The sequence below is a fragment of the Camelus dromedarius genome, chromosome 17 (assembly GCF_036321535.1).
Source record: "Camelus dromedarius isolate mCamDro1 chromosome 17, mCamDro1.pat, whole genome shotgun sequence".
NCBI classification, from domain to species: Eukaryota; Metazoa; Chordata; class Mammalia; order Artiodactyla; family Camelidae; genus Camelus; species Camelus dromedarius.
In genome coordinates this window covers 30,005,051-30,026,317 of record NC_087452.1, presented here as the reverse complement: position 1 = coordinate 30,026,317, position 21,267 = coordinate 30,005,051, and the positions used below count along the sequence as shown (strand labels likewise).

Here is a 21,267-nt window from a genome sequence, read left to right as displayed (position 1 = left end):
CTCCCCTGGAGAGCAGACCCCTATGATGTGGCTGAGGACAGTGGCCAAGGTAGGCTCTGTGACATGCTATACATGTGCTGGGGAGAACCTCCTGGCCCAAAGGGGCAGGGAGTGGCATTGGTGCTAACTTAGGTGCAGGTGGTAGAAGCACTTGGTTTGGGCACCTCTAAGAGAGTGAACAGAGGACTGGGAGAATTTCATTATAACTGGAACACAGAGTGAGAAGGAAAAATTATACTATCCAAGGTACAGATAATATCCAAGGTACAGCTTGAGAGGAAAGCAACACCATAATCAGTTTCACTTTTAGAAGAGAGAAACAAATACATTGTAGTCCAAAGCCAATTCCCTACAATATCTAGGGAATGTTCATGGTCATTTTCTAGGCTAAGTTAGGGAAAAATAACTTAAACCTACAGCCAAATTTCTCTAGGGATTTCCCCTTTGTTTGGGCATAGCCTGAGTCTAGATTTCACCCACTTCTTAATTTTGTAGCATTGGAATATTTCCAAGGGCCCCAATAGATATCCAGTGGTGGTGCATACAACATTAAATAGAAAAGTTGCTTAAAATGATCAGGGCCTTCCTTTAAGTGGCTTCCTAAATGAACAAGGGCAGTGTGATATTTGGAGATAAGAAGTCTTATGAATGAAACAAATTGTTAGAGAAAGTGAGCTAAGAATTTATTTTAAATTGCCTTTGAATTTATGGATATTGAAGACTGAAGTAGTTTTTATTAAAATTAATCCAGACTTTTGATTCTTCCAATATGGAGTAGCCACATTTTAATCAAATCCCTCCCTTTACAACTGAAAAACCCTGGACATAACCCAACAAACAAGTATAGGAAGACTCCTGCCTAGACTGAATGACATCGAGGTGAGTTCCCTGGGTTTCTTATTGATTCCCATATGTTCCAAGTAGAGCACTCCAGAAGCTTCCTACCTGGGCCAACAATAGGCACAGACAAAACAAACAAACAAACTTCCAAGAAAAGCTCCTAGCCAAAGGACCAGGAAAAGGATGGCCTAACAACAAAAAGCCTTTGTGACAGTACCTTTCCTACTCCAGCCAAGCACCAATGGAACAACTATTAGACCAGCCTTCCATAGTTTCCTCAGGGCTAAATAGGAAGTTGGTCTTTCACACCATCTACACCCACTTTGCTCTTGTGCCACACCTCAGCAGAGAGACTGCCTGCTAAGAAAAGAGATTAAATAGGGCCCAGAGTCTCATAGTATGTAATTCAGAATGCCCAGAATGCAACGAAATATCCCCCTTGTCATCCCAAGAACCAGAAAAATCACAACATAATTAAAAAAACAATCAACAGAAGCCAATATTGACATGAATCAGATGTTGAAATTATTAAATTGTTTCAGCAAGCAATTAGGAATTCTCTTGAAATAAATGAAAAAAATATAAAATCTCAGCAAAGAAATAGAAGTTAAAAGAGCCAAGTGGAAATTACAGAACTGAAAAATACAGTTCCCAAAATAAAAAGCTCACTGGATCAACTCAGTAGTCGAGTGGAGATGACAGCAGATAGAATCACTAAACTTCAGGACAGCTCAATAGAAATCATCCAGCCTGAACAACAGGGAGAAAATAGATTGGAACAAAATGAACAGAGTCTCAGTGACATGTGGGACAACAAAAGGGCTAGCATTCATGTCATAAAAGTCTCAAGATGAGAGTGTTGTGTTTTTCTCACTGCTCCACTGACTGGCCATTCCCCCATCTCTCTCCTTCTCCTCAGGCCTCCCTATTGCCTGAGACACAACAATATTGAAATTAGTCCAGTGAATAAGCCTACAGTAGCTTCTAAGTATTCAAGTGAAAGGGAGAGTCACAAGTCTCTCAACCTAAGTCAAAAGCTAAAACATGACTAAGTTTAGTAAAGAAGACATGTCAAAAGCTGAGATAGGCCAGAACTAGGCATTTTGCACCAGTTAGCCATGTTGTGAATGTAAAGGAAGAGTTCTTGGAGGAAATTAAAAGTGCTACTCCAGTGAACATATGAATGTTGAAAAACTGAAACAGCCTTATTGCTAATAGGAAGAAATTTTCAGTGGTCTGGAGAGATTAAACCAGCCACAACATTCCCTTAAGCCAAAGCCTAATCCAGAGCAAAGCCCTAACTCTCTTCAATTCTGTGAAGGCTGAGAAGTGAAGAAGCTGCAAAAGAGAAGTTTGAAGCTAGCAGAGGCTGGTTCATGAGGTTTAAGGAAGGAAACCGTATCCGTAAAATAAAAGTGAAAATTGAAAACACAGTGCTGAGGTAGAAGCTACAGCAAGTTATCCAGAAGATTTAGGTAAGATCATTTAATGGAGCCACTACACTTAAACTACAGATTTTCAAAGTACATGAAACAGCCTTGTCTTAGAAGATGATTCATTTAGGACTTTCATAGCTAGAGAGGAGAAGTCAAGGCTTGGCTTTAAAACTACAAAGGACAGGATGATTCTCTTGTTAGGGGCTAATGCAGCTGGTGACTTTAAGTTGAAGCTAATGCTAATTTTCATTCTGAAAATCCTGGGACCCTTAAGAGTTATGCTATATCTTCTCTCTCTGCCTGTGCTCTATAAATGGAACAACGAAGCCTGGGGAGCAGCACATCTGTTGACAATATGGGTTACTGAATATTTGAAACCCACTGTTGAGACCTACTGCTCAGAAATATATTGCTTTCAAAATACTACTGCTCATTGACAATGCACTTGGTTACCCAAGAGCTCTGATGAAGACGTACAATGAGATTAATGTTATGTCATGACTGCTAATACAAGGTCCATTCTGCAGCTTATGGATCAAGGAGTAATTTTGACTTTCAAGCCTTAATATTTAAGCAATACTTTTCATAAGGCTGTAGCTACCATAGATGGTGATTCCTCTGATGGATCTGGGCAAAGTAAATTGAAAACCTTCTGAGAAGGATTTACTATTCTAGATGCCATTAAAAGCATTTGTGATTCATGGGAAGAGCTTAAAATATCTACATTCACAGGAATTTGGAAAAAGTTGATTCCAACCCTCATGGGTGACTTTGAAGAGTTCAAGACTTTAGTGGAAGACGTAACTACAGATGTGGTAGAACAGCAAGAAAACTAGAATTAGAAGTGGAGCCTGAAGATGTGACTAAATTGCTGCAATCTCATGATAAAACATTAACAGAGGAGGAGTTGCTTTTTATGGATGAGTAAAGAAAGTGGTTTCTTGAGATGGAATCTGCTTCTGGTGAAGATGCTGTGAAGATTGTGGAAAGGACAACAAATGATTTAGAATATTACATAAACTTAGTTGATGAAAGCAGTCTTAGAGTTTGAGAGGATTGGCACGAATTTTGAAAGATGTTCTATCATGGGTAAAATATCAAACAGCACTGCATGCTACAGAGAACTTGTTTGTGAAAGGAAGAGTCAATCGATGTGGCAGACTTCACTGTTGTGTTATTTTAAGAAATTACCACAACCACCCCAACCTTCAGGCAACCACAACTCTGATCAGTCAGCAGCCATCAAGGCATCAGCATCGAGGCAAGACCCTTCACTAGAAAAAAGTTTATGATTCCCTAAAGGCTCATGATACTTAGCATCTTTTAGCAGTAAAGGATTTTTAATTAAGGTATGTACATTGGGGTTTTTTTTTAGACACATTGCTATTGCACACTAAATATACTACTGTATAGTATAAACAAAACTTTTATGTGCACTGGGAAACCAAAAAATTTGTATGACTTCCTTTATTGTGATATTCACTTTATTCTAGTGGTCTGGAACTGAACCTGCAATATCTCTGTGGCATACCTGTAAACTGGAACAGGAAAACAGTAGAGAAAAATCAATGACACCAAAAGCTAGTTCTTTAAAAAAAAGTTAGTAAAACTGACGAACCCCTATCAAGACTGATAAAAAAAGAAAAGAAGCAGCCACAAACCACCAATACCAGGAATGAAACGGAATGTTACTACAGAACTGTAGTCATTAAAAGGATAGTAAGGGAATATTAGAAAGAAGTTCCCACTCTTGAATTTGACAACTTAGAAAAAGTGGATCAAGTCCCCGAAAACTACAAGCTTCCAAATCCAAACAAGAAAAAAAGAAAAAGATAATCTGAATAGTCCTATAAACATGAAAGAAATTGAAGTTATAATTTAAAATTTCCAAAAAGAAATCTCAAGTTTCAGGTGATTTCACTGAAGAGTTCTACCTGTTAAAGAAGAATTAATACCAAATTTACAGAATCTCTTCCAGAAAAATAGGAGGGAAATCCTCCCCAACTCACTTTGTGAGGCTAGTAGGTCCCTGATAAACCAGACGAAGACAGTAAAGAAAAAGAAACCTACTGACCAATATCCCTTATGAACTTATAGCGAGAATCTTCAACAAAATTTTTGCACATCAAATCCAACAATATGTATCCACTACTACCAAGTAGGATTTATTCCAGATATGCAAGGCTGATTTGACATCAGTGTCACATCAATCAATGTAATTCATTATATCAGTAGGCTAAAGATGAAAAATCATATGATCATATCAACTCAGAAAAAGCATTTGATAAAATCCAGTGCACATTCTTGATTAAAAAAATTCAGCAAAATAAAAGCAGAGATAACCTCCTCAAATTGATAAAGACCATGTATAAAAACCTAAGCTAACATCAAACTTAACAGTGAAAATTTGAAATCTTTTCCTCTTAAGGTTGGGACAATGTAAATAAGTCCACATTTGCCACTCTCATTCAATAGTGCTGTAAGTTCTAGCCAGTGCAGTAAACCTAGGAAAAGAAGTAAAGAATGTCCAGGTCAGAAAGGAAGAAATTAAACTCATCCTATTTTCAGATGATACAATTGTATATGTAGAAAATCCCAGAGAACCTACCAAAAACAAAAAAACAAACAAAAAAACCCCTCCGAACTCCCAGAACTAATAAATAAGTCCAAAGTCACATATACAAGATGAATACCCCAAACCACTTTCTTATATATCAACAATGAACACACAGAAACCAAAACTTAAAAATCAATACCATTTATAATTGCTCCAAAGGCATAAACTGAATAAAACATGCATAGGCTCTGTATGATGAAAATGACAAAATGCTCATGAGAGAAATCAAAGAAGACCTAAATAAAAGAAAGGACTTACCGTGTTCATGAATGGGAGGACTAAACATATCAATTCTCTTCACGTTGATCTGTAAGTTTAATACAATTCCTATCAATTCCAGCAAGGTTTTTGTAGACACAGACAAGGGTTTTCTAAAATTTATATAGGAAAGCACAGGACCTAGAATAGTAAATAATCTTGAAAAAGAATGAAGTAGGAGGAATCAATTTACCCAATGTTAATGCCTATTATATAGTTACAGTAATCAATACAGTGTGATATTGGTGGAGGAGCAGACACATAGATCAATGGCATAGAAGAAAGAACATGGAGATATACCTGTACAAATATGCTCAACTGAATTTTTACAAAGGTGCAAACACAATTCAATGGAGGAAGGATATTCTTTTCAACAAATAGTTTACCAAAGCAATTGAATATCCATAAGTAAAAACAAACAAAAATTTTAAACCTTGACCTAAATATTACAACTTAAACAAAATTTAATTCAAATGGGTCAAAAACTTAAATGTAAAATGTACAACTATGACACCCTCTGAAAAAACAAGAAAAAATCTTGAAAATCTTCAGAATATGGCTAAAGAGTTCTTAGACTTGACACCAAAAGCACAATCTATAAAAGGAAAATTTGATAAAATGGATCTTATTAAAATTTGAAAAACACTTTTTTCAATATAAAAGACCCTGCTGAAAGGATGAAAAGATATGTGATTTTCAAATATCTTTTTTCAAGCTATAACTGGAAACTATCAATATGTGTATACTAATTATATGCAAACCACATATCAATAACATATAAAGAATACATAAATAACTCAAACTCAACAATAAAAACAATCCAATTAGAAAATGGGCAAAATACATGGAGAGACATTTTATTGAAGAGGCTATAAAGGTGTCAAGTAAGTACAAGAAAAGATATTTAACATCATTAGCTAGGGAAATGGAAATTGAAATCCCAATTAGATATCACTACATAACCTATCAGAATGGCTAGAATAAAAATAATTTAAAAATAAAATAATAAGACCTACCAAATGCTGTTTAGGGTGTGGAGAAATTGGATCATTCCTAACATACATTGCTCATAGGAATTTAAAATGATATAGCTACTCTGAAGAACATTTGTCATTTTCTCATAAAACTAAGCATACAATTATGATATAATCCAGTAGTTGCACTCTTGGGCATTTATCTCAGATAAATGAAGACTTATGTTTACACAACAACCTGTATACAGATGTTCATAGCAGCCTTATTTGTGAAAGCCCAAAACTGGGAACAATGTAGATAATCTTCAGTAGATGAATGGATAAGCAAACTGTGATATATCTATACCATGGAATACTAAGCAATTAAAAAAGAGAACTATTGGTACACACAATAACTTGGATGAGTCTTTGACTGTTTGGGGAATTATCCTGAGTGGAAAAAGCCAATCCCAAAATAATATATACTCTATTATTTCATTCATATAACATTCTTGAAATGACAAAATTTATGGAAGTGGGGACTAGTGGTTGCCAGAGGTTCAGGGTGGGAGTGGGGAGAGGTCCATGATAAAAGGTCAGCATGAGGAATTTTTGTTGTGATGCAACTGGTCTGTATCTTTACTGTATCAATGTTAATACCCTGGTTGTGATATAATGTCACAGATATTATATATATCACTATATACTATAGTTTTGCATCATGTCATTGGAGAATACTAGGTAAAAGGCATTTCTCTGTGCTGTTTCTGACAACTGCATGTGGATCTATACTTACCTCAAAATAAAAAGTTTAATTGAAAAGTAATCTGAAGTATAGAAGGAAATCTTAAAAGGGGGCTTTATCAAATTAGTATGAATAGTTGAAGAAAGTGTGTTAGGTTGCTTTAGTTGTCTAACAAGGTGCTGATTGTAGTTCAGTTTCTAATGGCAAGGCGTTTCAGTCTTCTTACCTTATTTTTTTGAAGAAAAATCTCAGAAGACAAAGCATTTATCTTTGATTGGAATTTTGGGATGTTTTAAGATAAAGATGAGCTTCTTTGGCTAATTTGAGCCAAATTTCATTTTTATCATCAAATAGAATGTTAGGCCATGTACATTCAGGACTCACATAGTGGATGTGATTGAGACTAGAAAATTCATATAAAGCAAAATGATAATTTACATCAGCTCACCTAACTGCAAGGTCCTGGGGGTGGAAAAGGCTGTACTCAAGGCTTCAAAAAGGAATCATCCGTCTTCTCCTCAGCGCCTCACCTATGTGTCTTTGGTGGACTCTGATTCTGCAAGGTCAACCACCCATTCTGGATCCGTAATTGCATCTCAAGTGAGTGGAGCAGCCCAGCCAGCAGGCTGGTCTCAGTGTCTGCTGCTGTGGCTAGGAGGTAGGCCTGTGTAGGGTAGATCTGCTTGGTTTTCTGGGAAGAAAAGACTGGGCAACAAGGCCAGTACCTATGAGTCTGATGCTCAGTAGAAGCATGAAGGAAAAAGAAGGAGTGAAGGAAGGAAGGAAGGAAGGAAGGAAGGAAGGAAGGAAGGAAGGAAGGAAGGAAGGAAGGAAGGAAGGAAAGAAGGAAGGAAAGAAAGAATAGATGAGCCACCTGAGATAGGATTCTGGTTAAAAAAATTTTTTTTTTCATTTCGGTGGAAGATCCACGAAACATTGAAAACAAAAGCATGAAACTCATGCTTTAATATAATCAGGACAATCTGAACTCGGTTGTGGGTGAAATTATCTGATTCCAGGATTGGCAATCCTCAATACTCTGTCTAGATCAGGCCAAATCCCCTGAATGGCAGCTTTGAAGCCATTTTTTCATGTTCTTTGTGAAATGAGGTTGGAGATTTATGACCTTCTATATAAACCTGTGTACACCTGGCAATGTGCATATTGATGCCAGCCTCCATTCTGTGAGCCCAGTAATTCTTACTAACATGTGCTAAATCCCTTGAGATGTTCCACACTTCATGCAGAATATCCATATACATCCTAACAAGTTGTCATGACAGCCAAATAACTGAGATTATTTCTTACCTTTTCATACTATGATGATTTCCCTGGTGGCCATTGTAATGCTACTTCCAGTGAATGAAAGGGTATGAAAAGGCTTCTCTACAAGGTGACATCTGGGATTATTATGTCATGTACCTTTAGTCCAATGACACCTAACTCTGGTTTCACAGTATTCAGGTGACGCGAAAAATCAAAACTGGATCGTTTTAATTAAAACAGTTTTTGATAAAATTCATTTTAAAAATTTGAAAGAGGAGTGAGAGAATGTCTTGAAATAAAAGAAAAGGTTAGGATAAAAATGCTGGCCTTGGTCAGACTAAATTTTTCCGGTTCACAGATTTCCTGTGATTTTGCTTGACATGGCCTGTGACACATCATCCTGGAACAAGTGCTCTTGAGGTTCTGTTAAGTTTTGGTCTTTGTGTTTTAAAGGTATTGTTTACTGTCTGGAGAGAATTTTGCTTTGCTTCTTTATTTACCAAATAACTGAAATATTTTTTCTTTAAGGAAAGAGAAACCATGACAAATTGGGTGAGCCTGGAGCTTAAGTATAGAATTCAAATGAGTAAACTACTCATCCTAATCTACTTCAGACGTTCTAAACCATTCATCAGACCTTAAAATGAACCTCCTGTGGTCTCTCTGAGGGGAGAGGGAAATATGAGTGCTATGATTTTTCTCTGGTTTTATAATGAAGATGTACTGAAATCCACTGAATTTCATGGCTCTGTTTAAGATTCATTTGTGAGTATTTGTCACAGAATCAATCAGTCTTAGAAACCCATGCCACTCTCATCTTCCTCTGCAGTTTTGATCTTTTCCCATGGGATCAGGAGAGACTGAACTTCCGTGAATTAACAAAAATATACATCGAAGTTGCTGGATTTTCCCCAGTATTGTTTCTTTCAGCCTGAACTTTATCAAAAGAGGCATCCTGGATTCTAAAATTTTCCTCTTCCCATGGCTTTATGGACATCCAATTATAGATGGGTGTACATGGTACAGATTTGCCAGTGATATGGGAGTGAGGGCTATGATATGAATTGTAAGCAGAAAGTAGCCCATCTTCACATTGGTGATCGTTGCCCACTCAAACACCAAGGGAGACAAAATTTCAGAGAGAGCAAACACTAACCCCCTTTTATTCAAATCAAAAGTAATGAAAGGTAGGAAGAATTGCATTGCTTTAAATATGTCTCACTTACATTAAAAATAACTTACACAGAGAAAGTTTGGGAATAGCATAAATGTAAGTAAATTCTTTTAGATCCAGTGTAACTTAACACAATGCAGCTCTAAATAAGAATAAGGTAGGTTTATGTATATTACCACAACATAGTGACAATGGATATAGTTAGATGAACTACAGGCATGTTGTTGTACAGCAGATCTCTAGAACTTACTTATCTTGGAATATTGAATTATTGGGCCTCTTCTTATCAGGTCTTCCATGGTATGCCTCCTGTTTATCTATCCATTCTCCTCTTGCTTTTATGACATTTCCCTTCAACTCCTCTTCTCCATCATCTCTGTCTTTTTCTGTCCCTCCTTCCTTCCCTCTTCCTTTCTGATCCAGCCATATTTAAATTCCTATATTCTAGAGGTCATTGTGTACCCTCTTAAAACCAGATCTTACGTGTGTTCTGTTTCTCCTGTCTGGAACATATGACTGCTTTCTTTCCTATTCTCCCACATCTTTTTTGCCCAATTAACTTTTTCTTCCTCTGATCTCAGGTAAAATAAATTCCCTTTAGGAAACGTTCCCTTCGTACCTAGGAAAGGACTCAGTGCCCTCTGTGGTTTCCCACAGAGGCTGTGTGGTGACCTGATTTCTCTCTACCTTCCCCACTGGCCAGAGTCTCCGGGTTGGTGCTGTATTCACCGCTGCTTCTACTACATCCAGTATAGGGCTGTCCATAAAGAGCACTGAATAAAGGAAGGAAAGAGCACATCAGATCAAGTTAGTCTCCTGTTCAAAGCCCTCCCAAGTTTTCCCATTTCACCTCGAATGAAATCTAACCTCCTTTTCAGTGACTACAAAGCCTTGGGTGATATCACCCTGTTGGCCACTCCACGTTCTCCAACTCTTCTGGGCTTACAGTCTGTTTCTTTGTCATCTTGCTCTGCTCCATGTCCATTCCCACCTCCGTAGGGCCTTAGCACCAACCCCTCCTCCTGGAAGAAGTAGAAGCACTCCTTTTTGGTTAGATCTCAGCCCAAAAGTCACCTTCCCTGACCCCCTCCACCATGTCACTCTGCTCTGACTCATGTGAGCCCTTGTGACAGATGTTCCTTTCTTTTTATTTACTTGTTCATTTGTCTGTCTCTTACCTATGACCTGAAAGGCCTCTGTGTGGACACTTACACTCTGCATTTTATCACTGCTGCATCTCTTAGAAGGAGCCTTTGCCCATCAGATGTGCTCAGGTATTACTAACTAAATAGGTGAATGAATAGAGAAAGGAATATTTGTTTTTCTCATTCTGCTGTAGTTTAAGATTAAGTTAGGTCTGAAAGTGAAAGAAAAAAGTAGAGGTAGGCAAACTGACAGCTGAAAAATGGGAGCTGATAGCGTGATGCTGGGGGAAAAGACCAAAAATGGTTTAGATAAAACAGCTGGGAGTACATAAGCAACACCTTGGGGCATCTAGGATTTTGATGAGTTACAGCAACATAGCTGTATTCACCAGACTGTTCATTAGGACAATTTTGAGTCATTGGGGTGAATTTAAATTTGGATTGATAGTCTTTATCTTGGACATAAAGAGGTGGAAATGCCTAATGGGTAAGAACTAGGTTAACATATCTGTTGAGTCCTGTCCATGGTGACCAGCTGAGGGGCAGTGTGTGTGTCACCTCACCTCTGCAAGCTGCCCTTTCTTTCCCATCTGCCAAGTGAGCATCCACTGTTCCCTTCCTCCTGTATGAGGGCTCTGGGAAGGTTTAATAGGAGAACAGCATTAGGGCATTTTGCAATGCCAGCATCTTTACAAATTTGAGTAATTGATTATTTACTTAAGTAATAATGATTATTAGTGATTTCTCAAGAAGATTTTCTGCCCCAAATGGTAACATATAGAAAGATAGAGTTTATAAAGGATAAACTGCAGTTTTCAGAACAAGCCACTTTCCAGAGCATCTCTCCAAGAGAGACCAATCCTTCTGCATGAAGTTCTTTTGTGCATACATACAACCAAGCTATCTAACTTTTGCCATTTTTAATGGAAACATTCAAACCATTAAGCTAGAGTGTTCTGTCCATGATTTCACAAATATTTAGTTAACAATAATGGGAATTGTACCTTATAATGTGGCACAGAAGTAGGTCAGCACTTGGATGCACGCATATGTCCTTGGCCATCAATAGATATTAACAACCTCTGAGTAAAATGTGACTGACCCAGAGCATCTGAGCTACCCTAGAGACCACTCCAGAGACTTGTTAGAATAATACTGTCCATGACTGTAGTCTAGGTGTTGGGCCATCATCTAAAGTCCAGAAACTCCTGTCTTACACTTAAGACGTGTTATTTTTATGGCAGGCGCCTCTGACAGGAAGATAGAAAAGAAAGTACACATGGCAAGAAGTCCTACTGCGTATTGTGAAATCCTGCCCTGCTGAGTGGCTTGCAGGTGCAGCCACCTTAGCTGTTCTATTCGAAACCAACTAGAACATTGTCAATGTCGGGGTAATGGGAACTCAGTCATGCCTTCCTCACACCTGGGTTGTGACTCCCTGCTTTCCAAAGCCTCGTCATCTCTCTTCTTTCACTGAGTGATCACTGACTCTGGGAGTGGAAGTCATTCCCTGAGATTACATGTTTTATATTGGACAAAATGAATCCAGGGTGACTTGCTCAGAATAAAAAGCTATTGGTAGCAACCATATTAAATGGCTATTTTTGTAGATCAAAAAATGGTCTGATAGTTCAGTGTTTCTCTTAGGTAGTATGGCCAGTCCATGTGAATTGGGAGGTGATCTCAGATGTAACCCATTAGCCTCTGTGCTCCCAATAAGTTGTACTGCTAATTCAATTAATATCACAATTAATTGTATTAATTAACTGTACAAGAGCCTACAAGCAAATAAAGTGACTAATTAATAAGAAAAAAAAACAAATACAACCTGGCAGTCAGAACAATGGGCTTTCGTATGAGGATTACCCCAGCAGTGTGGGAAGACAGCCCTGTAGCCTGCCCTCTGACTTTATTTCTGAGGGGTTAAACCTGTTACTTTTGCCAAACGTGGTTAAAATGAGCTATGAGAAACCCCTGAAGGTTTTAATGCCGCATGACTTCACTCTGTGCTTGTTCCTTAGGTCTGGTCTGGATGCCAGGCCATCCAAGCATTAACTAGCACACTGGCCACATGGGCAGAGCTGGGGGACAGGAGGGAGCTGCCAGGGTCTCTGCCTCAGCTGCCATCACAGCCTGGGGAGGACCATCCAGATGCCAGGCCCAAATCTTCTGTTCTGCCTGCCAAGATGAAGGCGGCATGAGCCAGCTGGCACGGGCTGTACATAGCCCTCGAGTTTGCGGTCAGTTAGTTGCCAGAAACACTTTAGGATCAGGGGTTGACGCTGAAGGCATTTCCCAGGAAAGTACTGTTGTCTGACCTGAACCTTGCCAGTCCTGCATCTTCAAGCAGTGTCTGAGGCAGGCTGTCCCCTCCCTGGGGTAGTGAGGTACAGTGGCATGCTTGGGTAGAAGACCGGAAAACTAATGGAAGGAAGCCCTTACAGCCTTGCTCCCTCCATTTCCGGTCCCCGAGCTCTCTTTACACATTATTTGCGCCCTGTTGCTAATTCAAGAGCAGTCTCCTCTCCATTAAACTCTTTCAGTGTACAAAGTGGAAGATATTTCCACTTGTGAAGCTGCCTCTTGTTTATCTTTAGAGAGAGATGTTCTATCTGTAACACTTAAAAGATTTGCTTTGGTGAAGTGTCTGTTCAGATTTTTTTTTTTTATCATTTCTTAATTGGATTGTTTTCTTACTGAGTTTTGAGTGTTCTTTATATATTTTGGATTCAAGTCTTTCATCATATATATTCTTTGCGGGTATTTTTCCTCCCAGCGCGCGAGTTGTCTTTTCATTATTTCATTGGTATCTTTCAAAGAGAAGAAATTTTTTTTTATTTGGACCAAGATACACAGATAGCAAATAAGCATATGAAAAGACACTCTATATCTTTAGTCCATTAGTGAGATGCAAATTAAAATCACAATGAGCTATCACTACACACTTACTAGAATGGCTGAAATGTAAAAGACTGATCACATCAAGTGTTAGTAAGGATGCAGAGGAATTGGAGCACTCATCCACTGTTGACAGGAATGTAAAATGGTACAACCAATTTAGACAAGAGTTTGTCACTTTCTTAAAAAGTTAAACATACACATGCCATATGATGTAGCATTCTACTTATCCAAGAGAAAAGAAAGCATACGTCCATGTAAAGACTTAAACATGAATTTATTTGCAGAAGCTTTATTTGTAAATATTCCAAACTGTAAACAACCCCAGTGTCCATCTATAGGTTCTTGGATAAGCAAATTATGATATACACATACTGTGGAAAACTACCCAACAAGAAAAAGGAATGAACTACTGATAAAATAACTATACTGAAGCCACACAAAAGGAGTACATCCTATATGATTCCATTTACGTAAAACTGTAGAAAATACAAACTCACTTATAGTGACAGAAGGCACTCAGTGGGGGGGAATGGGAAGGTGGAATCATAAAGGGGCATGAGAAAACCTTTGAGGGTGATGAAAATGTTCACTATTTTGACTGAGTTGGTGATGTTTCACCCGTGTATACACATGTCAAAAGTATCACATTGTAGATTTTCAATAATGCAGTTTATTGTATATCAATTATACTCGAACAAAGCTGCTGAAAAACCCTGATATTTTCAGAATCACTCAAGAATAAGGTATATGGTAAGAAAAAAGGATTTCATAACTATGTATGGTGCTGAACGTTAACTAGACTTACTGTAGTTATCATTTTGCAATATATACAAATACTGAATCATTATGGTGTACACCTGAAACTCATATAATGTTATATGTCAGTTATATCTCAATTGAAAAAAAATTGAAATTCTTCCACAAATATGGACATACTAGGAAGACGGGCTCATCCACAGCAGTGAGGCTTTATTTGTGCAATGATGCTTTCACATTAAAAAAAAAAAGCATTTTAATGTTAATGTTTCTTATTATACAAAATAATTAGGAATATGGATAAAAAAGAAATAAATTTTTTTTAGTTTCATGTAGTCTGATTATCAGAAACAACCAACTATATTAGTATTGTGTTTATCCTGAAGGCCATCATATCAGATATATGTGCTTTAAAAAAAAAAAGGAGATTGTAACTTCTTTAAGTGTCTTTTAAAATTAATAGCAAGTTGTGATAAACCTTCTAGGCCTTGAGATATTCTTTAGTATTTTAGATGGCTCCATAGCATTTCACCCAACTTGTTGTTGAAAATATAGTTTGCTTTCCTTTTTTTGATATTATAAACAATGCTGTGATGAACTTTTATGTATAAATATTTGAGTATTTGCTTGATTTATTCCTTATAATAAATTTATAGAATTGAAATTGGGTCAAACCATATTTAACTTTTGCATGCATATAAGGCTTTTTATATATACTAGTTTGTTCATTGATTCAACAAGTATTTGAATGTCTGTCTTGGGCTCATCACCATTAGGATATTAGGGGTATGAAGTGAGCAAGACAGATGAAGTCTCTTTTTGTGGAGATTTTAAGTTCAATAACACAAGCAACTGTTAGACCCAGACTTTAGACCCCAATAATACCAACGCTTACACCTTGAGCTCTCCCTATTCAGGCAGACTTTGGGATATCAACTAGGAGTCTCATGTTTCTTACATTTAAAACCAGACTTCTGGTCTTACCTCTCCAAATCGATCCTCCCCCAGTCTTCCTCATCTCAGAAAATGGCAGTTCAAGACTTCTAAGATTCAGGCCCCAGTCCTGGCATCAACCTTGTTTTTCTTCTCCTTCATAACCACCAGCAAGTCTTATCACCTCTGTTGTCACAAAGACCAGAATCTGAGCATGCTTCACATTCTTGACCATTCCTACCCTCAGCTGTTCCTTGAATTGTGAAAACAGGCTCCTAACTAGTCTCCATGCCTCCACTTTTCCCACCCCCAGCTCCTCCTGGCATCTAGTCTGTTCTCCACTAAGAGTGATATTATTTCATTTTAAAGTCAAGGTCAGACAGCACTCCTATATTCAATGTCTTGCAGTGGCTCAGTGTCTTAGAATAAAGCTAATGAGAGCCTGCATTGCTGATTATTCCTTATCTCTCAGGCCTCATCTTTCTGTTAACTCTCACTCACCTAGTGGCTGTCACACTGGCCTCCATGCTTTTCCTTGGACCTACAGTACACGCTACTACCCTAGAGTCTTGGTACTTGCATTCCTTGTATTTGGAGGAATCTGCCCAGATGGCCAGGTGACAGGCTCCTTCACACTTCAAGTATCTGCTCAAATGCTGCCTCCTCAGAGTCACCTTCTCTGACCTCTTTCTTTACAGCAATCTCAGTATCCTCTTTCCTTACGTCATATTCATCCAAAGTACATATCACTGTGGATTATGTCTTCTACTCAACCATTTATTGTCTCTCTCACACACTAGAATAAAAGCTCCACCAGGGCCTGACTCATAACAGGTACTAATAAATATCCTTTGAGTAAATCAAGCAAATATGGAAATAATGAGCTCCGTGTTGTGAAAGAATTTGACCTATATGATAAGGTGACAGAGAGAACTTGCTGGGGGTGGGTTGGTGGTCAGGGAAGGCCTCTCTGAGGAGCTGTCAGTTGAAAGGAGTCCTGTAGGAGAGAAGTCCACGTCCTGTGTCCTGTGTTGGAGGAGGGCTGAGGCTATTACATGGTCATTCTGAGGAGTTCAAGTTCCACATAAAAAGCTTCTAGAAGCCACTGGAATACTTTGTATAGGGAGGTAGCAGAGGTGATGTCCATTTTGAAAATTCTCTTTGAATGCTATGAGAATAGGCCATATCAGGTCAGAATAGAAGCAGATGACCATAGAGGGGGTCTATCTCTCTGAGTCTAGGTGCTTGAGGGTGGTGACTTGGACCAGGTGATACTCTTAGATGTGGTGAAAAGTAAATGGGTTTAGAGCATATTTTGCAAATAGATATGGCAGGGCTTGCTGGTAGATTGAATGTGGACTATGAGAGAAATAAACGGTGTACTTTTCAGGGGGACTGTGCCAATATCAATGGTCACATATGGAGAGCTGACTATTCTTATGTAGTACGTGAATATATATGATGCAATATCCACATACTTATGAATATACACTATACCACACATACAGCATACTATATGACTACATACAGACACATGTCAAAGTAGATTAACCTGGTTAACTTGGATGGACTGAGTGGGGTCCTACTGTTTCTTCCCCAGGAGGACCAACATGCGGGGTTTTAAATAGTTCTGGGGTGTGCATTGTGGGTAATTCCAGGGAGAAAAGGACCAATCAGTATAGATTACAGTACACCAAAAATTGTCCTGTGAAAATAAAAGGTGAGAGCTGGGGTTTAGCAAGTACTATGTCCCGTTCTCTGTGTAAATAAAAAAATGAGAGAAGGAGGAAAATATGGTAGAAGAGGGGTGAGGTAATGGTGAATAAAGGTGATGATGTGATTCTTTGAGGGACAGAAAGGGTCCCAGAGGGGACTTGAGGGGACAGATATATGAAAGGATGTTCTAAACTGTAAAGAACTTTACTAATGTGGATTACTGCTTTTGTAATTTTTTTCTGGATATACCTCATTATAAATAAATACCTGATGGTCGTGATTTCACTAACGTGTGACTTTCATATCCATGGGATCAACATGAGAGAGGAATGATTTCTGCCACTGAAGTATCTGTTGCCATGATTGTAACTAAATTTGGGTTTATATAAGGAATTTCAGAAATGGATATGATGTGTTTAGCATTTAAATTTTACCCTACTAAGTCAGAACAAGGCTTATTTTTATCTATTAAGATGATTTTAAAAGATCTCTCACTCTGTTTCGGGTATGAATTGCAGAGCTATTAATTAGGACAAATGCGTTCATTTGCAATGAGCTAGTAATGACTTTGGAAAATCTCTGTAGGTTTATAGAAGAGTGATCATCAGTGTTGTGAGGAAAAGATCATTGACTTGGAGTTTTGAAAAATGACTGTGCTATTTATTAAAGATCCATATATAGGAGAAAATGAGAGGAACGCCAGAGGCCAGGACCACCACACCTCAGATCTTGAGATACTAATTTACAGGTTTTTCTTTATACATGAATCTGAGCCAAGATTCCCCCACATCTCCCCAGGAATTTCTTAGGATCTGCAGGGAAGGAAGGGCCTTACATTCACAGGTAAATGAATCTCAAGAAGGTACCATGCTTGAAAAGAGAATCAAAGATCCACTTTTGAAAACAAGGGGAGTCCCAGAAAAGAAGGACTCAGAATATTTGTATGATCAGAAGAGTTGTAATGTTGAAGGTCTATAATGGAATCATGATGGTTGTTCAAGTGAGAAGAGTATTAAGGATGTGTTTTACTTAGTTGAGTTTTTAACTTGAAGAGTAAGCATCATAATGATCTATTGAGTATAGAGCCACTAGCCACAAGGCACTGTCTGTTTCATGGCCTGTGCTCCCTTACAAGGTACACCTTGGTCATCTGTGGGTGTTGGGCTGCCCTACATTCCTCCTTCCCTTTTATAGCACCCTTAGTTTGAAATCTTGGCAAGACTGTATGTTGGTAAATCAAGGTCTTCTGCTGTCCCTCATAAAAGAGGTTGATGAGACCTTCTGTCCAGGATGCTAAGAAGTCGGGACAGGGAAGGACAATTGGAGGCACATTCAGTCCAGTAAGGTACCTGACTTAAAACTGGTACCCTGAGTCTTCCCATCGATTCTAAAAGCTATCTTATAGTGAGCAGGAGCGAGTTAGTTTCTGTTGCTTTTGACTCCAAAATGCTGATGCATTCATTGGCAAATGAACTTTTTAGTAAGTTAGAGTATATGCCTGTTTTCACTGTTGTTTGCATAACTTCTCTAAAGAGAGACGGATGGGTTCTTGTTCCCTGCTTAGAAGCATGAGTGTTTGCAGGAGAGTGTGCCTCTAGAATAATGTGGACCTCTCATGGGCTAAAATCTAGAAGACTTCAACTAAGGAATACAGAAGATGACCATATTGTCAAGCTGTGTGGTTTTCAAGGTCTCAGAGAAACCCGCACTAGTGGGTTTGTTGGCAGAGTTCACTGCCTTCAATTTGTCTGAGACCTTGAGAATCATACAGCTTGAGCTATGTTGCTTTATTAGTTTGCTAGGGCTGCCTAGAAAGTGCTATCAATTGGGCAGCTTAGAACAACAAGTGGTGGAGGCTAGCAATCTGAAAATCAAAGTGTCATCAAGGCCATGCTTCCTTTGAAACCTGTGGGGAACCTGTCCTTGCCTCTTCCTAGCTTCTGATAGTTTACCTGAAATCTTTGGCATTCTTTGGCTTGTAGCTGCATCACTACAATCCTATCTTCACATGGTGTTCTCCCTGTGCTTCTGTCTTCACATGGCCATCTTCTTGAAAGGTGTCTTATAGTCTGTTTAGGCTGCTGTAACAAAAATACTACAGACCGGGTGGCTTAAACAACACCATTTCTTTCCTACAGTTCTGGAGGCTGGGAAGTCCAAGATCAGGGTGCTGGCAGATTTGGTGACTAGTGACAACCCAATTCCTGGTTCATAGATGGCCATCTTGGTGTGGAAGGGGTGAGGGAGATCTCTGGGACCTCTTTTATATGGCTCTATCCACATAATCTCAACACCTCCCAAAGGCCTCATCTCCAAATAGCATCACATTGGGAATTAAGTTTCAACATATGAATTTTGAGGAGACACATTCAGTCTATAGCAAAAGGGTACCAGTCATATTGGAATAGGGGGCCACCCTACAGCAGTACGACTGCATCTTTAATTAGATCTGTAACAACCCTTACAAATAAGGTTAAATTCTGAAGTACTGGGGATAGGACTTGAACGTATATAAACTGAAGTATAGTCAGTTTACAATGTTGTGTCAATTTCTAGTTTATAGCATGATGTTTTAGTCATATACATACATATATTCACTTTTATATTCTTTTTCATTATAGGTTACTACAAGATATTGAATACAGTTCCCTGTGCTAATCAGAAGAAATTTGCTTTTTATCTATTTTATATATAGTATTTAATATTTGCAGATCTCGACCTCCCAATTTATCCTTTCCCACTCCCTTTCCCCCAGGAACCATAAGATTTTTTTACTATGTCTGAGTCTGTTTCTGTTTGAGATGAGTTCATTAGTGTCTTATTTTTTCTTTTTTTAGATTTCACATATGAGAGATATATGGTATTTTCTTTTCTCTTTCTGGCTTACTTCACTTAGAAAGACAATCTCCAGGTCCTTCCATATTGCTGCAAATGGCATTATTTTACTCTCTTTTGTGGCATAGTAGTATTCCATTGTATAAATATACAACAGCTTCTTTATCCAGTCATCTATCGTTGGACATTTAGGTTGTTTCAATGTCTTGGCTATTGTAAATAGTGCTGCTATGAACATTGAGGGTGCATGTATAACGTATCATTTTTGAGAGACACAATTCAACCTCTGACCCTGGGTGAAACCCATATTCTTATGACAGTTATGGGAAGTTTCAAGTTCCTCTCCAGATGCCTTGTCCCAGTGTAGACTCACCTTCTAAGCTCATTCAGTACCAGATTCTGATGTTCACACTGGAGGGACATGAGCTTCTTGCAGAAACACTATGTTCTTTTTAGTCCTAGGACTTGCTCAGCTTTGTCTGGAGTCTTCCCTCTCTTCTTTGGGAAAATATTTCTGATTACCCAACCCAAGGTACCCTGTGTTCCCTAGTTCACTCCTTCTCACCAGACCTATCCTACAGAACTCTCATCACAAGTTATTTTATCTTTAAAATTTATTTATTGTCTTGTCACTTTCTTGACCCTACAAGTAGAACATAAGTTCTGTGAGGCCAGAGATCCTGTCTAATTGTCCCAGCATCTGTAGTAGATGCTCAATAAATATATGTGAAAATGACAAGAAAATATGTGCCAGCCCTTTAATTGAACAATGTTGTGGATTCCAGTGCCTGTTAGTCAGATAAGTGAATTGGCATTAAATACAGATAGGAACTGATTGATAGCCATGTGTCATGTATAATCAGCCAACTAGAGGAGAAATTGTTTCATATGAATTTGTGAAATTTCATTCCAGCTCACTTAGGTTACTTTGTCTTCTGTGATAGCCTTTTATTAAAACAGTGGGTACTTTGATAATAAATAAAAATGCTCTTTAATTCTGAAATGAGAACTGAGCCTGGTCAATGTCTCCAGCCTCAGTTAACTAGTCCTCCTTGTCTTGATTTTAAGGCATTACAATAGCAAACAACCAGAAGGGGATTTATCAAGTTTCCTAGAATCAGTTGCTATTCCTACTTGACCATATCATGCAGACTTTCCTTTTTTTGTCCTTTTTATATATTTTTCCATTCACTGGTCAAATAACAACAATCGGCGCATCCCTCCTGTAAAGCTTCTTGTTTTACACTTTAGTGAGAAGTTCTGGGGAACAGCGTTTCTGGGACTGAAGGAGAGTCTCATACAAGGAGACTGGAGTTGAGGAAGCCTCATTCAGCTCCATCGGCTCTGAGGCACATGAAAAGAGTTGAATTCACAAAGGCTTCCCCTGACCTCATTCCCGCCTGCATTTGTGGTGCTGCAGTCCTGAAGCAGCCCAATGAAACAGAGATGGAGAGATGGGGGTAATGGATCCCTGGGTTCTGGGCCTGAAGAAGACACGCCTGAACCTTCCTTTTTACCCTTTCTCCAATCCCCTTCTGCATCAGCGCTGAGTGTAAAAAGCTAGAATAAGCATAATTGCATGGTGTCTATATCCTTTAAAGCAAAACTCCTCTGCCTCTGTGTCCCTCTTGGTGGATGTCTGCTTCATGCTTGCCTGCATGTTGCTCTCCCACTAGTCAGCCTGCTTCACTC

The 21,267-nt window shown here is 38.5% G+C and overlaps 1 protein-coding gene across 1 annotated transcript in view; it reads left to right on the top strand.

Annotated features, from left to right (window-relative positions):
- CACNA2D3 (calcium voltage-gated channel auxiliary subunit alpha2delta 3) overlaps window positions 1-21,267 on the top strand; it is a 776,511-nt gene that overhangs the window by 372,392 nt on the left and 382,852 nt on the right. The window lies entirely within an intron of this gene.